The sequence below is a fragment of the Meles meles genome, chromosome 1 (genome assembly GCF_922984935.1).
Source record: "Meles meles chromosome 1, mMelMel3.1 paternal haplotype, whole genome shotgun sequence".
Lineage (NCBI taxonomy): Eukaryota > Metazoa > Chordata > Mammalia > Carnivora > Mustelidae > Meles > Meles meles.
Window position 1 is genome coordinate 37822815 of NC_060066.1, and position 17884 is coordinate 37840698.

Here is a 17884-nt window from a genome sequence, read left to right on the forward strand (position 1 = left end):
TCTACAATTTCACCATCAATGGGTTTCAATATGAGAAGATTTTTCAAGGGCTGGGAAAACATGTCAAGTTGATAGTTTACTTCTTCGATCATTTTAGTGCACTTTCCCATCCTTTCACAGTTCTTCACAGCACAGATACGAGCCACCATGGAGAAGGTGCTGAAAGCTGTACTAGTAGCTGGGGAGCTGTAGCTAATTCCTCCTTTTCATGTATGAAGATAGGTAAGTTTCCAAGCTCACCCTGGAGTCTGGCAAGAGCCACAGTATCTCAGGAGCAGTGGCTAAAACCATACTCAAGTATGTGACAGTACCAAAGAGGGCATTACAATAATTTCAAATGACATTAGTTAGATGTTCTTCCATGGCCTTGTGGAGCAGAGAAAGATAAGGCTGATTGTCTGAAACTTCCGGTTTGGTCATACTGACATTTTTAGGAGCACCTTCAAAGAGTCTGCCTCACTAATAAAAATGCTGCAAATAAATGGATATTTAAATTTTTTTAAAGAAAAATATGTCGAAACCAGCCTCTTGAGAATGAACAGGTGTAAAACAAATATAATTTTTGCTTTGATGGATGACAACAAAGGGTAATTTGGCATCTATTTCAATGTTTTAATTCGCATTACTTCTTTTAATTTCTTGATCATTTTAAGGAAACCTTAACTATACATGAGCACAGATATATCTACATATTTTCCCACCTTCCTACCATAACTATGGTTCTATAACAGCAATACTGAAGTAGTATTTCCACCATGCAACAGTCCTACTTTAATCCTCATCAGAGTATCATTTGCCAATCATGAGATCATTTCTCATATCTTCTAAATTATGAAAAATCAAGTGTGAAACCACAAAATCAAAGTGACAAACACATCTGTATATCACTGTGACATTTATTCTAATTTTACTGTCCTTGCTAAAGTGTAGTAATCTTTTCAAAGAAGTAAAGATCTTACAAAATCAAATACAATAAAAAATATCAGTTAAAAAACTGGTTATAGTATTTTAATGGCTTCACATACTGGAATTACAAAGCAGATTTTACAAACTTGAAAAATTATATGCCTCATTGTCTAAACATTGCAAACATACTCTTCTAGCTGTATCTTTTAGAAGTTTGGTTTGGGGGTTGGGTGGGGTGGTGTTGCTGGGAGAGGGTCTTTATATATACCTTTAACACAGAGATAGCATGTTCTGGAAACTTTACATAAGTAGCAAATTGTTGTAACAATCAGCAAGAGAATTCAACTTGATGAATACATTTAAGCAAGTAAATAACAAAGTATATATCTTTAGGTCTCAAATTTTCAGTGATATCAGCATCGCACTTAATAAACATGTTATTTTATACATGAATTACCAGAGTAGGTCAGTGACATGCTAGGTAAAATTTATCTGAGCACATTAATTTAAAAAATTAGAAGAATAAATTGTCTTCTGCACGAAACATCTCCACAAGTGTCACCAATCCAAGTTATTTTTTACTTAAAAACCAAACTTGCACAAGCACTGTGTGCACTTGGTACTATGGATAGAGTGCTTAGAAAAGCAGGGCTTTTTATATTTTATTTCTCTAAGCCAAATGTTCTACCAGATCCCACATAATATAATTATTCCCAGTTGGATGGCAAAAAAAGTTTTCACAATACTGCAGTAATTATGCAAAAGAGCAGAACTAATGATACCCATCACTGCTTAACAAATAGAATGGTAAAGAGTACTATAGTTTCAAGTTTTCCTTTTCATGAAGTTACTTTTCCGGCTCTTTGAAGTAACAGTATGAGGCCACTACTGCTTGCCTAAGTATCAGTTCAAACGTTCACATTTCAAGACCAGCCCTAAATGCAATAAAAGAAGCATGGAGATAGTTCAGGAAAGGTTGTGTTTTACTGTAGCCCATGTTTGGTCTATTGTTCTAATTAAAGTTGTAAATTACAAAAAGGGACCTGTTCTAGTGCTAAATGGACTATAATACCTTGATCATTATCAGTGTGTTTCAATATGATAAGCCAAATAAATTAAAAAAAAGGATACACACCAACCTACCCACACAAGTTCAAATCCTACTTATTGAGATTTTATCTGCAGAATTGACCTTTAAATTTTTGTGTCTGTCTGTCCTTTTATACATATATGATTTCATAGCACAAGTTCATTTTCAGGAGCTTCTAAATTCATGAAAAAAAAATTAGTTCCAGGTGAAACTTTGCATAGAAGGTCCTAACTCAGAAACAGAAGTTTTAATTCTCTTTCCCTCTCTTTCTCTGTCACATAAAAAATTGGAATAGGTCGGTCATTTTTGTTCAAGGAGACTAGATCTCACTGATTTATACTAACTTCTGATTTTAAGTTTGACTTGTTTGCTTTTTGTAATGAATTCAGTTTTTAAAAAATAAAACTTGACACATTCTGGGAACTTGGATTGTAATCAAAACAAATGCCTTTACCTCAGAAACAACAACCTGCTTTGAAATGGCCACACTGTTAATTCTTAAAAAGTAGCTACTGTGTGTTACAAGGTAACTACTCTTCATACTGATGAAATCCAAGGTTCATTCCACTGATGTCAATGTGGAAACCATTTTGTCTCATGGCTGCTTAAAGATTTTCAATAGGATTAAATCAGCTGCAAGTCCTTATTATATCAGGGTTTACAATTGTGTCTGAGTTGGAGTCTGTTTCTCATAGAATTTTACTCAGAGACTGACTTAGATTGGCTCCTTAGAGCTAGTCTGATTTTACTAGAAACAACTGTATCACATCAGCCACTCTCATAAACTTGCCTTAAGATTGAATCAGCCCTGACCCTGAAGCAGATGAAAGTTTACCGAGCCTATGCATTCTCCGTTAAGAGTCACAGAAAAGTTTGCATTTAGTTTCTGCAGGATGGCAGAAGTAGAGTATGCTTATTAACCATTCTAGTGGGCTTTTGCCTTGCAACTATGAACCTGATTTTCTGATAAGAAAACTACAGTTGAACTTGGAGAACTTTCTATTGATAAAAATACATACATATTCTTATTTGATTAATTTATCCTTCAAATCACATACACTCCTTTACGGAAACTATGTAGGGTTTATGGAAATGAAGCAAGAGCATGCTCTTAAAATGAGTTTTCCCCTAGGTTTAGTACAAGTTAAAAATAATGAAAATGGTTTCAGCATATCCATAATTAACTTTATCCAGTAGCTGGTTTTCACTGCCAAATAGAACATGGTTATTCAATAAAAATACTGAACTGATTTTCATTATTATATATTTTATTTTCTAAATCTAAACAAACTTGCTTCAGTTAACTGTAGATTCTTCTCAAATTAAACCTGAATTTCAGTATTCTCTACTCTGTAGCTGACTTCATTGAAGTCCATCAAGACATAGAATAGAGGGTCACTTACAAACTTTTCTTGGCTACCCTTTAACTCCGTGATAGCAGATCAAATTCACACTGAACTCAAGCTACATATTGATTCTCTGTGTATTGTATTGATTCTCATGTTGTCAATACCTTAATGATGCATGCAACGGGCTTGAAATGCAAAATGGTCAAGATGTTGGAGAAAAACATTTGCTTATGCCCTGCAGCCGATCTTCTTTTCCATTAGAAGAGTTTTGTTCTCTGCTGTTACTCCATAAAAATCATCACTAGACCAAAATACCCTTCTGCACAAACTGCTTTGATCACAGCCTCTCCCCTGAACCCTTACAAATCTGAAATATTCTCCAAATCAGGTAAATATTCCTAACAATTGCTGAGGTCAGCTAGTCCTACACCATCAGTTAATTTTCATATGTTGATACGTCCTAAGTAATTCTTGCTGTTCTGAGAAAACAATTTTTTTGTATATTAATGAAGGTAATCCAACACATATTTTAAGGATATTCTTGATTATGTGGAATTGCTTGAATAAATGTTCAGAAGTTAAGAAGAAAAGTGTACATTGGGCGCCTGGGTGGCTCAGTGGGTTAAGCTGCTGCCTTCAGCTCAGGTCATGATCTCAGGGTCCTGGGATCGAGTCCCGCATCAGGCTCTCTGCTCAGCAGCGAGCCTGCTTCCCTCTCTCTCTCTGCCTGCCTCTCTGTCTACTTGTGATCTCTCTCTGTCAAATAAATAAATAAAATCTAAAAAAAAAAAAAAGAAAAAAAAGAAAAGTGTACATTAAGTCCTCCCAAGTATCAAGCATCATCTCTATAAACATTAAACTTGTAGTAAGTCTGGAAACTCCTGAGAAAACTTTCTCAAAAAGCTTTTTAATAAATTTTTTTAAAAGATTTTATTTATTTATTTGACAGAGATCACAAGTAGGCAGAGAGGCAGGCAGAGAGAGAGGAGGAAGCAGGCTCACTGCTGAGCAGAGAGCCCGATGCGGGGCTCGATCCCAGGACCCTGGGATCATGACCTGAGCCGAAGGCAGAGGCTTTAACCCACTGAGCCACCCAGGTGCCCTGCTTTTTAATAAATTTTTAATAAATTTTAATCATAGCTGTTATATGATTACTAGATGATCTTAACAGAATGTCTCCTGTTAATACTAAATTTCAGAAGATCATATTCACAACAGTGAATTAGCATGAATTAACAATAAATTAGCATCATTAAAGTGGAGTGTTCTTAGTATTTAAAATTTACATGTCTCTAAACTACTTAAAGAATAAAGATTTTTTAAAATGATAGTTGTAAGATAATGTCAGTCAAGTATGCTTAATGTTTGGACTTAAGCTATAATAATTCTATTGGGATTAAAGACTTCTTGAGCTTCTTGAAGGTCGAGCCAATATCAAAATTATTACACAAAATGCGTAAAAAAATATTTCACATTACTGATTCATTCAACAAATTCTTATTGAGTATATATATGTTCCAGGTACTGCTAGGGATACAGCAGAAACAAAGTTCTTGCCTCCATGGAGTTTACACCATAGTGGGGGAAATCAGATCATAAAATTTATGTGAAACACATACACACACCTGTATGTGCTAGTGATTGGACTGTTGGACTATGATGAGAGAAAGACAGGAGACAAAAGTGATTTGAATTTTTTTGCCTGAGCAATTAGAAGAATGGAAAAGAGGATTTTCCAGGTTATGCAAGCAGCTTCCCAAACCATCTATGTGCTATTCCAATGCTTTAATAATCTGACTTCCAAACTTTGCCTATTTTCCCAAGAATCATAAATGACACAGTGATCTTCACATAGGGAGATCATGACACTCACCACCATACTCAAAGTCCCAAAGGACTCTCTAGTTTAATTATGATGTCTTCATAGTTCTTCTAGCAAATCAAACCCCCAATCAGCTAAGAACAATTCAAGGGAGGGCTATAATTAGAGATGGTTTTCTGGGGTTGGGCTTAGACCTCATTCTGCGCAAATACTTGGAGGACAGAATAGTGGGCTAAGACATGGAGTCATGCCACATCCCCAGAAAATCAAAATGAGATGTAGAATATTTCTTGGGAGGATTTCGGCTCTGAGACAGCTGAGACTACTGGAATATTAGCAAAGCTGAGTTATAGAAAGGGAGGAGAGGGGGATGAACTGTTACAAGACCTTACTATTTCTGTCTTTGAGAATTTCTACTTAGATGCCCCATTATGAATATCATGCATCCAAAAGATCACCATAGGTCCAAGTTGAAAATGACAATGGCAGGTGGGTACTGGGTTTCTGGGCTGCTAGGGTGGACCAGGGCACAGCTGGGTGGTCCAAGTCAAAGAGTGATGCCCATGGCAAGGAGGGCTCAGCTGGCGTGTGGAAGGCCCTCATCTACTTCTTAGCACTCTTCAGCGTAGGAGTGAGCATGCTGAACATCTTTCTAACCTGGCATCACAGAAAATACGAGAGACCCAAATTCATCTCCCACCCTCATCTCCACATCAGGTCCAAGCCCTTTCCCTGGAGAGATGGTAATCATACTCTGTACTGTAACTCTCATGTAAATCCATGTGCGAGTGGTCATGAAGATGAATAAAGAGAACCTGGACCACTATTCAATGTGGACCACAGCACTGGTTTGGACCAGGACTCTGTACATGGACCAGAAAAGTAAATGGGACCTTAGGCTCACCTTCCTTACTTATATCAAATGTTGACCAGTATACTGATCTTCCGTCCCTTTGCTCATGGCGGGAGATGGATTGAATAACTAACTTACACTGGTCCAAAAATAAATACATATAAATAAAAAAACTAAAGAAATAAAAGACCACCATAACATTCTAAAATATCTTTTCCAAAATATCACCTTTACAACTTAAGTTCTTATTTGTTCCTTCCCAAAAGGCTCAAATATTAAATATACCTTCCTGGTCCCTATCAAGTATACTGTTGGTCATTCCTTCACTTCACTAGTTATTCTTGCTGTTTCCTTTGTATTTTTTATTCTCACTGGCCCTTCCATTCTCCACTGGCTAATTACAAATTTCCTTAATTAGTTTCTTTCACTGGTCTTTCCCTTTCCTAACCTATCCCATATAACACTGCCAGATGATTCTTCTTAAAACTTTTAAAATATTTACTTACAGTTATCTCAATAGACTGTAAGGTCCATAAAAACAGAGGACTTTTTGCATGTTTATTTTTCTACTTTATCACCAGCACCCAGAATAGTGCTTGGTACACAGAAGGTACCCCATACACATTTAATGAACAAATTAAGAAAAAACTGAAATGAATCCTTTGCAAGGTGCTTATTTAGTTTCCTGCGTGAAAGAGTTGACACAAAGATCAGTTAAACTCGAAGCTTACCTTCTAGGTTAGAGATACTCTACTAAAGATGCTTTTAGAACACATCTGTTCCAAGACTGAAAGAAACCAGGATTTAGACTTGTTGAAATGGCAGTAAAGACACTGAGGCTGAAGGAACCACATAAATGAAGAGACAAAAGATAGGAAAGAGCATGGGTAAATGTATGGCAAAGGAAATGCCCCATTTAGTTCAAATAAAAGAGATATTTTAATGGGAATAGGGGAGGATGAGGCTGCAAAGGCAGGATAAAGCAAGATTCTAGGTGGCAGGTTAAGAAAACGGAATTCTTGGGGCGCCTGGATGGCTCAGTGGGTTAAAGCCTCTGCCTTCGGCTCAGGTCATGATCCCAGGGTCCTGGGACCGAGCCCCACATCGGGCTCTCTGCTCCGCAGGGAGCCTGCTTCCTCCTCTCTCTCTGCCTGCCTCTCTGCCTAGCTGTGATTTCTCTCTGTCAAATAAATAAAATATTAAAAAAAAAAAGAAAAGAAAATGGAATTCTTAGGTTTTTTTTGCCAGTCTTCTTGAAAGCAGAGCCTTTTGACCATCAGAATCAAAATAATCTAGGGCACCTGTTAAAATAGATTGTCAGGCCCCTTGCCAAAAGTATCTTACCTGAAGGTGACACCTGGTGACCTACACTTATAACAAACTCTCAGTAATTTTACGCACACTAATACTTGAGAAACACTGCTATATACAATGGGACATTAAAAGAACTTGCCAAGTAAATAAATGACAAGTGGTGCTTGAGAAAAATCAATGTGATCAAAATGTGCAGTGGGAGTAAGGACTGGGGGGCAGAGAGACTGCAGGTAGCACTGCCAATGACAAAGTAATTGACCAGATGACCAACATGGGGATGTGAAATTAAATAACAGATGGTATAGTGGGTATTTCCTCTATGTAGCCTTCCCTTTATGAGCCCACAATAACTCCTCTCCCCTACAATTCTGTAGGACATACTATATAATTTATCTGGTACTTAGCATATGTTACCTTCCACTGATACTTTCTTTTAAGCCTTTCGCTCTGTCTCTTAACTAGATTGCAGGACTCTTGGGTCCAGAAATGTGCTATGTCCATTTTTGTAGATCCTGCAAACAAACCATGTATATAAGGCGAGATGCATATACTGGATGACAGTGATAATGGTGATTAAGATGGCAATACTGATCACCTAACTAGTTGATTCCCTAATATTCTCTAAGCAATATCAATGCACAGATAACACTTACTGCATGCTTAGAATGTGCCTGGTATTTTTCTATGTGCACTTAGTATGTGTTAGGCATTACTCTGTATCAACTCACTTAATCTTCAGAACTCTGTAAAATAGGTACTATTATTATCCCCATTTTAAGATAAAGAAATTGCAGCCCAGTTAAGTAACTTGTTCAAAATTACACAAAAATCACACAAATGTGTGTTAAATGGTATAACTGGGATTTGAACTTGGGAATATGTCTCCAGCGGTCATTTTAAAATCATAATCTATATACTCTCCATTTCAGAAAATTTTAGACCTTATTGTTTTTGTTACTATGTCTTCCTACCAGATGGCAAGATCCATAATTTCAGGGACTAGTTAATTTTGTTCACTATTACATACCTAGTGTGGGCACATAGTAGATCCTCCACAAACACATATTTTGTCAATGAATTAATGAATGAATGAAAAAAATGAGGAAAAAAAAGTAGGAGAAAAGAGTAGAGGAATGAAGCAACAGATACCATTATGAGTACCCAAAGGACTAGCAAGGCTTTTATTACTGCAAATTTCAGACAGATGGCTTCCCAGAGAATGCCTTCATCAATACATGAATGTATTTTGAAATACTGAAAGGAAAAATCCATTTGCAAGGTGGTGGGACCAGGTGTGTCTATTTTAGCAAATCGCTGTATTCAAGAACAGGAAGCAGAGCTTGGAGATAGAGCACTACACTAGGGAACTGAAGACCTGGCTGAGTTCCACTGTTTCCACTAAGTCACACCTGTGTGCACTATGTAGGGGAACAAACTTCTTTGTTCACAGCTTTCCTTTTGTCGACATGGAGTTAAAATAGGGTAAGCTAGGCCAAATTCAAATTCTCAGTTCAATGTATCTGAATCATGATTCTTAGAGCTGGAAGAGGTTCTGGAGCTCATTGTTTCCAGAGATTTTCACACTACTTTTTAGCCATAGTACTCTTTCTTCAAAGAAAATCCTATGGGGTGACGGGGTAGTGGGTGAGGGACAGGTAGTCATATGCACAATATGGAAAACAGATAAAAGTGACATTGCCCAAGGATGGTTTTATCTTGAATGTGATAAGCATGTGGATTTGAGGGCCACAAAACTCAGATCTGCTATCGGTCAACCACCTCTTGATATAATTTTTAAAAAGTTTTTATTTAAATTTCAGTTAGTTAATATACAGTGTAATATTAGTTTCAGGTGTACAATACCTGTTTCAGGTGTACAATACCTTCAACCTTTCCATACAACACCTAGCACTCATCACACCAAGTGTACTCCTTAATCCCCATCACCTATTTTACCCATCTCCCCACCTCTTCCTCATTCTGGTAACCATCAGTTTGTTCTCCATAGTTTAGAGTCTGTTTCTTGATTTGGCTCTGTATCTCTCTCTTTTTTTCCTTTTGTGCAACTGTTTTGTTTCTTAAATTCTACATTCTAGTGAAATCATATGGTATTGTCTTTCTCTGACTGACTTATTTCGCTTAGCATTATACTCTCTAGCTCCACCCATGCCATTGCAAATGGCAAGATTTCATTCCTTTTTATGGCTAATACTCCATTGTATATATATGCCACATCTCCTTTATCCATTCATCTGTTGATGGACATCTGGGCTGTTTTCATAATTTTGCTATTATAGATAATGCTGCTATAAGCATTGGTGTACATGTATCCCTATGAATTAGTATTTTTGTATTCTCTGGGCAAATACCTAGTAGTATAATTGTTGGATCATAGGGTAGTTCTATTTTCAACTTTTTGAGGAACCTCCATACTATTTTCCAGAGTTTTTGCATGGGTTTGCATTTCCACCAACAGTGCAAGAAGGTTCTTCTTTCCCTATACCCTCACCAACACCTGTTGTTTCTTGTGTTATTGATTCACCTCATAGGTGTGAGGTAGTATCTCACTGTAGTTTTTTGTTTTTTGTTTTTTGTTTTTTTTTTCAGCGTAACAGTATTCATTCTTTTTGCACAACACCCAGTGCTCCATGCAAAACGTGCCCTCCCCATCACCCACCACCTGTTCCCCCAACCTCCCACCCCTGACCCTTCAAAACCCTCAGGTTGTTTTTCAGAGTCCATAGTCTCTTATGGTTCGCCTCCCCTCCCCAATGTCCATAGCCCGCTCCCCCTCTCCCAATCCCACCTCCCCCCAGCAACCCCCAGTTTGTTTTGTGAGATTAAGAGTCATTTATGGTTTGTCTCCCTCCCAATCCCATCTTGTTTCATTTATTCTTCTCCTATCCCCCTACCCCCCCATGTTGCTTCTCCATGTCCTCATATCAGGGAGATCATATGATAGTTGTCTTTCTCCGATTGACTTATTTCACTAAGCATGATATGCTCTAGTTCCATCCACGTCGTCGCAAATGGCAAGATTTCATTTCTTTTGATGGCTGCATAGTATTCCATTGTGTATATATACCACATCTTCTTGATCCATTCATCTGTTGATGGACATCTAGGTTCTTTCCATAGTCTGGCTATTGTAGACATTGCTGCTATAAACATTCGGGTACACGTGCCCCTTCGGATCACTATGTTTGTATCTTTAGGGTAAATACCCAGTAGTGCAATTGCTGGGTCATAGGGTAGTTCTATTTTCAACATTTTGAGGAACCTCCATGCTGTTTTCCAGAGTGGTTGGACCAGCTTGCATTCCCACCAACAGTGGAGGAGGGTTCCCCTTTCTCCACATCCTCTCCAGCATCTGTCATTTCCTGACTTGTTAATTTTAGCCATTCTGACTGGTGTGAGGTGATATCTCATTGTGGTTTTGATTTGCATTTCCCTGATGATGAATGATGCTAAGCATCTTTTCATGTGTCTGTTAGCCATCTGGATGTCTTCTTTGGAAAAATGTCTATTCATGTCTTCTGTTCATTTTTCAATTGGGTTGTTCATTTCTTGGGTGTTGAGTTGTTTAAGTTCTTTATATATTTTGGATACTAGCCTTTCATCAGATATGTCATTTGCAAATATCTCCTCCCATTCAGTAGGCTGCTTTTTAGTTTTGATTATTTCCTTTGCTATGCAGAAGCTTTTTATTTTGATGAAATCCCAATAGTCTATTTTTGCTTTTGTTTCCCTTTCCCTGGATAAGTCAGGAGACTTATCCAGAAAGAAACTGATTGCAGCTGATGTCAAAGAAGTTAGTGCCTGTGTTCTCTCCTAGGATTTTTATGGTTTCCTGTCTCACATTTAGATCTTTCATCCATTTGGAATTTATCTTTGTGTATGGTCTAAGAAAGTGGCCCAGTTTCATTCTGCCTGTTGTTGTTCAGTTTTCCCAACTCTATTTGTTGGAGACTGTCTTTTTCACATTGGATATTCTTTCCTTCTTTGTCAAAGATTAATTGAACGTATAGTCGTGGGTTCATTTCTGGGTTTTCTATTCTGTTCCATTGATCAATGTGTCTATTTTTGTGTCAGTACCACACTGCTCTGAACACTACAGCTTCGTAATATAGCTTAAGTCTGGAATTGTGATGCCTCCAGCTTTGTTTCTCTTTTTCAATGTTGCTTTGGCTATTCAGGGTCTTCTGTGGTTCCACACAAATTTGCAATCAGTAGAATTTATTTCTGGGTTGTAAGGGTGGTTCAATATTTGCAAATCAATCAATGTGATACACATTATTTTAAAAAAAGGATAAGAATCCTATGATTCCCTAAATAGATGCAGAAAAAGCATTTGACAAAGTACAACACCATTCATGATAAGAAACCTCAACAAATGGGTTTGACCTACTCAACATAATAAAGACCATATATGAACAACCCACAGCAAATATCCTAAATGGGGAAAAATTTAGAGCTTTTTCTCTATGGTCAGGAACAAGATAGGGAATGCCACTTTCATCACTGCTATTTAACATAGCACTGGAATTCCTAGCCACAGTTATCAGACAACAAAAAGAAATAAAAGGCATCCAAATTGGAAGAAGTAAAACTTTTTTTTTAAAGGTTTTTTTTTTAATATTTTATTTATTTGACAGAGTGAGAGACCACAACTAGGCAGAGAGACAAGCAGAGAGAGAGGAGGAAGCAGGCTCCCCGCAGAGCAGAGAGCCCAATGCGGGGCTCGATCCCAGGACCCTGGGATCATGACCTGAGCCGAAGGCAGAGGCTTTAACCCACTGAGCCACCCAGGAGCCCTGGAAGAAGTAAAACTTTTACCATTTGCAGATGACATGATAATATATATAGAAAATCTGAAAGATTCAACCAAAAACCTCTAACTTATCAACTAATTCAATAAAATCGCAGGATACAAAATCAATGCACAGAAATCTGTTGCATTTCCACACACCAATAACAAAGCAGCAGAAAGAGAAATGAAGGAATCATCCCCATTTACAACTGGCCAAATTATAAGAGGATCCTAGGAATATACTTAACCAAAGAGGTGAAAGACATGTACTCTGAAAACTGTAAAACACTGATGAAAGAAATCGAAGAGGACAAAAATAAGTGGAAAGACATTCCATACTCATGGATCAGAAGAAAAAATATTGTAAAAAATCCATACTATCCAAAGCAAACTATACATTTAATGCAATCTCTATCAAAATATCAATAGCAGGGGCGCCTGGGTGGCTCAGTGGATTAAGCCGCTGCCTTCAGCTCAGGTCATGATCTCAGGGTCCTGGGATCGAGCCCCGCGTCGGGCTCTCTGCTCCGCAGGGAGCATGCTTCCTCCTCTCTCTGCCTACCTCTCTGCCTAGTTGTGATCTCTCTCTCTGTCAAATAAATTAAAAAATAAATAAAAAAATGTTTTAAAAAATATCAATAGCATTTTTCACATAACTAGAACAAACAATCCTAAAATTTGTATGGAACCACAAAAGATGCTTGACATATTTTAAAATACATGCTTTATTATGATATGCTATATGATCTATTTAAAGTGTACAAATCAATGCTTTTTTTCTTCCAAGTTTTTATTTTATTTATTTATCTATCTATTTATTTATTTATTTATTTATTTATTTATTTTTAAATTCCAGCTTACATATAGTATAATATTAGCTTCCGGCATACAATACAGTAATTCAGTACTTCCATCCAAAACCTGGTACTCACCTCAATGCTCTCCTTAATCCCCATCATCTACTTAACCCACCCCTTCCACCTCTCCTCCGACAATCATCAGTTAATTCTCTAGAGTTAAGAGTCTGTTTCTTGGTTTTCTTCTTTTCCCCCTCTCCATGTTTGATTTTTTTCTTAAATCCCATATATGAGTGAAATCATTTGGTATTTATCTTTCTCTGACTGACCAATTTTGCTTTGCAGAATATTCTCTAGCTCCATCCACGTCACTGCAAATGTCAAGACTCTATTCCTTTTTATGGCTGAATAATATTCCATTTTATGAATATACTACATTTTATTTATTTATTCATTAGCTTGTTGGACACTTGGGTTGCTTCCATTTTTTTGTTATTATGAATAATGCTGTTATAAATATCCAGGGACAAGTTTTTGGGTGGACATATGTTTTCATTTCTATCGATTACGTATGTAGGTTACATATACATAACTCTATTTTAATCTTTCGAGGAACTGCCAGACCATTTTTCAAAACAGCTGCAACATTTTACATTTTCACCAAGTGTATGAAGGTTCTAATTCTTCCACATCTTTACCAACACTTGCTATCATCTGTCTTTATGATAATAGCTATCCTATTGGGTGTAAGGCAGTATCTCATAGTGGTGCTGATTTGCATTTCCCTGATGGTTGATGGTACTAAGAGTTTTTTCATGTATATATCGGCCATCTCTATATTTTCTTTGGAGAAATGTCTATTTTGTAATTGGGTTGTCTTTTATTATTTACATGTAAGGATTCTTTATATATTCTGGATACAAATCTCTTACTAGATAGGTGATATGAAAACATTTTCATCCATTATGTGGGTTGTTTTTATACTCTCTTAATTCTGATGAAGTTCTATTAACTAATTGGGTTGCTTGTGCTTTTTGTGTTATATATATAACACACAAATATATATATTTTATATATATAATATATATTTATATATATATAACACAAAATATATATATATATTTAATATATATATTAAAAAAATCATTGCCTAATCCTTAGGTCACAAAAATAAACGCCTATGTTTTCTTCTAAGTTTCACATTTTTAGCTCTTACATTTAGATCTTGATCCATTTTGTGTTAATTTTGTAAGTGGTGCTTCTTCTTTTTATTTCCATAAAGTTGGTATTAATATCCCCTCTTCTATTTCAGATTTTAGTAATCTGAGTCTTCTTTTTCTTGGTAAGTCTAGTTAAGAGTTTGTCACTTTTGCTGATCTTTTTTAAAGAACTGAGTTTTGCTTCTGCTAATTATCTCTATTGTTTTTTTATCTCCCCTTGACATGAGTTTGGGGCTAAGGCAGTAGGAATTTCCTTTCTATGACCACATTGTAGGGGGTGGTCCAAGCCAGTTCTTTTCCTACCTGTTGTTTTATTTATTAATAGTATGCAGTATTATTTTTCAAATTTTTGTGTTCAGATGATAAATTATATGGTCACATACAAAGAGCCCTGAAATGAAATGGGATTTCCTCCAGGTTCTAGCCAGCTTCCCCCCAGTCCCTTCTCTTTGAGTATTCTTTGTGGTATGGCCTCAGATATAAAGTAAAGAAGTGAAATAAGGATAATATAAAGCTTGAAGAGACACACCTGTGGCGAGATTTATGGGGAAAAAAGCTTTTGAGAATGTTTGCCAACTAACAAAAAATGTGTAAGAATTAGTCTTCATTTGGGTCTCTAACTCTTCTTTTATTCTTTTATAAACAAGTGTAAACGTGGCTGAGGTCACAGACAAATATTCTCAAGAACTTCTGTGGATGAAGCAGTCTGTGGTCATGGGTTACTGATTTCCCCATGGGGCAGGGTCCTATATTCTATGCTCCAACTCTACCTGTGCACATGCTCTTCTCCAGTGAAGACAGCATTCCTTAGTACAATGCCACCCTTTTGAGAGGGAAGGAATATCCTTACTCTTGAATGAGAAGTTACAGGTCTATGGGGTTAAGACAGGTCTAAGAGGTTAAGGTCTAAGGGGTCACATTACTCCCTTTTGCTACTTGCCTCCCAAACTTAATCAGACCCAAATCTATGAGATGCCAGTAATTCACTTTCTATTCTATTTGTCCTTTCCTAGTCCTACATTTTCCTGTACTCTCCAAGGAGCAGGAGATGGTATTTTTGTTTTTTTTTTTTAAGATTTTATTTATTCATTTGACAGACAGAGATCACAAGCAGGCAGAGAAGTAGGCAGCGAGAGAGAGAGGGGAGGCAGGCTCCCCGCTGAGCAGAGAGTCCGATGTGGGGCCTGATTCCAGGACCCTGAGATCATGACCTGAGCCGAAAGCAGAGGACCCAACCCACTGAGCCACCCAGGTGCCCCAGGAGATGGTTTTTTGATTCCATCTATTTCAGTGCCCCGATTTTCCTAACACAGCCAAAGGCATAAATGCAGACAAAAAAATACACTTTTATCAATTACTGCAGTGTAATTTCATTCACAACAGGGGTCAGGAAACTGTACATTCAATATTTCTAGAAAAACTCTCCACTAATCAAGGAACACTGATTTTAATGTACTTTATTTGAATCTTAAAGTCTTTTATTTGTATACCTTATTAGTCTGGAAATCTGATCTGTTGTGTTGGCTTGATTACTGCACGTTATCACAAGACTTCATTTTATTTTAACCAAATGGTTTATTTTTTCCTGCTATATTGGTCTTTAGACTTTATTGAAGAAAGAATATTTTAGGAACTGAAGTTTTAAAATATTTTACAAGAACTTGTTTGTTAACAAGAATTTGCTTGATATGAAAGTTAAATCACAATGAAAAATCTGGTATGTTCAAGGTTTTCACTGGAACTAAAATGCTCATTAAAAGTCATGGAAAAATATTACTGCTATTTTTGGCAGTAAAACACAATGATGAAACAAAGCTTCCTTAACAATGTAAAGACAGTGGGACAGTGACTCAAGGCACTGGCAGATACTTTATTTTGATATTTAATGTAGTTCACAGAATACCAGCTGACTTTATTCTTAGGAACACATTTAAAAAATGGCAGTGATGGATTTTCAGGCCTGGTTACACCTACCAGGAAAATGACGCAACCATTATTCACCTCTCCCAGCTATGGTTTTTACTGGCATCTTCTATGAGTTACACTTTGGCACTCTTCTAAACATCATCAGGCCACAAGCTCAGTCTAAATCAAATATTTTTACAAAGTAAACAATCCAGTGCTAAAAACTACCCAGGTTACAAAGACCTAATGCTGTTTCCGTTCCAAAGAATGGGCTATTTTATAGGGGAAAAAGTGCTTACTACATTAAAAGGGAAATGGTGCTTTAACCCAAAAAAACTAAGCTGTCCAGAGCATTAAAAAAACAGGATCAAACTAGCACTGGCTACAAAGTGACAGACACAACCGGCTAATGACCTTTTCCAATCTCTGTATCTTATGAGACAACATCATAGATTGCTCAGGTTAGTCAGTTCATCTAGTATTGGGTCAGTTAAGTTAGAGTCATACAAAAAAAAATTCTGTTCATAGCCATAGCCTACATCCCTAATTCTGGCTAACATTCTTACAAGTATGAGCCACTATTCACATTATTATTGCAAAAGAACGAGTCCAAGTACATGTCCTACTGATGATAGGTGAGTGCCAATACCTTTGCATGTGGAGAGTATCTGACTGTCAAAAAGCTGAGGGAATGCAAACAAGAAATGCTGGCAACCGAAATTAACAAAACAGTGAAACTTTCATTTTCCTACATTAAATACAGATATACTAAAGCATATTCTTTGCACTTGCTGCAAGTTTTTATTTTTTTTTTATTTTTTATTTTTTTCAGCGTAACAGTATTCATTCTTTTTGCACAACACCCAGTGCTCCATGCAAAACGTGCCCTCCCCATCACCCACCACCTGTTCCCCCAACCTCCCACCCCTGACCCTTCAAAACCCTCAGGTTGTTTTTCAGAGTCCATAGTCTCTTATGGTTCGCCTCCCCTCCCCAATGTCCATAGCCCGCTCCCCCTCTCCCAATCCCACCTCCCCCCAGCAACCCCCAGTTTGTTTTGTGAGATTAAGAGTCATTTATGGTTTGTCTCCCTCCCAATCCCATCTTGTTTCATTTATTCTTCTCCTATCCCCCTACCCCCCCAAGAAATGCTGGCAACCGAAATTAACAAAACAGTGAAACTTTCATTTTCCTACATTAAATACAGATATACTAAAGCATATTCTTTGCACTTGCTGCAAGTTTTAATTTGAAATTAGTTATACAGTGCCTGGTACATAATAGACATGTTGAAAATCCTTGTTGAATGAACGAATGCAAAATATCTGGTTCCCATATAACTCTGGGAAAGCGATATCATAGAAAGTGCTACATAAGTAATATTTCAGAAGCCATAGCAATTACATCATACTTTATTCTTTCCCTTGAAAAACAAAGACCATCAGTCTTTACCTGAGAAATTTTGCAACTGGACTAACTGTTCAGCTCTACTGATCTCTCTTACCTCTTCTTCTTCTTCTTCTTCTTTTTTTTTTTTCTTCCCTCTCTCTCACTTCTATCACATCTATTGATGTTTTTATCACATGGGGCATCATGTTGGTCAACTACTTTCAGAACCAGTGTATGAGCTTCTGCTATGTGCTGAATAATTTTAGGCATGGAGGCTGTGTCAGTGAACAAAAAACCAAATTGAAACAAACCCCCAAAAACTGTTCTTGTGGAGCCTATATTCTAAGAAGTAGAAGTAATAAATATAATAAGTAAGTCATATAGTATGTTGGTGAATTATAGGTGGTATGAGGAAAAGAGCAGTCAGGG

General features: G+C 37.0%; 1 protein-coding gene and 1 pseudogene across 1 annotated transcript in view; one reads left to right on the top strand and one right to left on the bottom strand.

Annotated features, from left to right (window-relative positions):
• VPS13B (vacuolar protein sorting 13 homolog B) overlaps positions 1–17884 on the bottom strand; it is an 811037-nt gene that overhangs the window by 216692 nt on the left and 576461 nt on the right. The window lies entirely within an intron of this gene.
• On the top strand, positions 5650–5975 carry LOC123946314 (annotated as a pseudogene).